The sequence below is a fragment of the Gossypium arboreum genome, chromosome 4 (genome assembly GCF_025698485.1).
Source record: "Gossypium arboreum isolate Shixiya-1 chromosome 4, ASM2569848v2, whole genome shotgun sequence".
In the NCBI taxonomy this organism is placed as follows: Eukaryota; Viridiplantae; Streptophyta; class Magnoliopsida; order Malvales; family Malvaceae; genus Gossypium; species Gossypium arboreum.
Genome location: NC_069073.1, coordinates 47,733,399 through 47,734,872, shown reverse-complemented (window position 1 = coordinate 47,734,872; position 1,474 = coordinate 47,733,399). Strand labels below are relative to the sequence as shown.

Here is a 1,474-nt window from a genome sequence, read left to right as displayed (position 1 = left end):
GAGATCGATTGCACAGCTCGTAAAAACCGAACAGAAATAAGGCAAAGCCTAAGATACACAGAGGAAGAACAAGAGGACGATATTTCCACCACAACTGAGGAGATGGCTAAAAATCAGGAAAACCCGCTACCTCCTGCGATAGCTGCTAATCCAGTAAATCAGAATCCTGCTCCATGCACTATGTATGATTATGCTAAACTTACTTTAACAGGAACTGAGTCAAGTATAGTTAGGCCTGCTGTTGCTGCAAATAATTTTGAACTGAAACCTAACACAATTCAAATGATACAACAGTTTGTTCATTTTGATGGTTTACAGGACGAGGACCCAAACGCTCATTTGGTGAGTTTCCTAGAGTTTTGTGACACTTTTAAAATCAATGGTGTTTCTGATGATGCAATTCGCCTTCGGTTGTTTCCCTTTTCATTGAGGAATAAAGCTAAACAGTGGTTGAACTCGTTACCACGAGGGTCAATCACTACTTGGGAATAAATGACCGAAAATTTTTTACTTAAATATTTTCTGCCGGCTAAAACGGCTAAATTGAAGAATGATATCTCTTCTTTTGTACAAATGGATCTAGAGACACTCTGTGATGCATGGGAGAGATACAATGACCTATTGAAAAGGTGCCCTTACCATGGGTTACCTTTACGGTTGCAGGAAATGTTTTACAACGGCGTGAACCCCTCAACAAGTGTAACACCCCAAACCCAACCCAGACGTTATGGCCAGATCTGGCGTGTCACATGGACTTACGTCTTAGTATGCATTCGCTGGTTTTAGTCATTGGGATGGTCTTTGTAAAAACAACGGTTGAATGAAAAGTCGGTTTATCAATCTTTAGGCTATCCATTTGTTGTGCTTGTTGAGTCTTGAAAACGTTCATTAATTTTGAAAACCCACGCAGCCTAACACTAGCAATTTCGTCATAGTATAAATATAATCAGAAAATAAAACCATAACGGAAAAAAGAAATTTAAATAGCGGCCTTATTACAACTTAAAACCCAAAATTAAATCAGAATATAAAAATAATAAAAATAAACTAACTTAGAAAAACCAACTTTGCAAATGATGTGGCCACTCCGAATCCCTCACAGCTCCAAGCACTATGTTTGGGGATTTCCTGCAGAGGTGAAAATAAAGGGTGAGTTCGGTAAACTCAGTGTGTAACATAACCCAACCATAGCCCAAAACAGATCAAACCTTAGAGTCAGACTTATCTGGGCCTTGGCCCAGTACAGAAATCAGAATGAAACCCATAGGCCCATAGAAGATACAGAACAAATATATCATGAATGCAGAAATCCCAACCCAGAGCCATCCATAACACCCCCGTACCAGCCTTACACCATGTGGGGAGACTACTCGACCCACCCAACCGCTACACACCACAGAAACTGAAACGAAGTTACCAGATATTGTGAAGAAGTCACCAGATATAGATATTGTGGCTAGGCCACCAGAAAAGA

At 40.1% G+C, this 1,474-nt stretch overlaps 1 non-coding gene across 1 annotated transcript; it reads right to left on the bottom strand.

Moving 5' to 3' along the window:
• Positions 1-540: 540 nt before the first annotated feature.
• Positions 541-647, bottom strand: LOC128292299 (small nucleolar RNA R71). Its single transcript, XR_008282284.1, has one exon. It is a non-coding gene; the product is annotated as a small nucleolar RNA R71 (small nucleolar RNA).
• Positions 648-1,474: the final 827 nt, after the last annotated feature.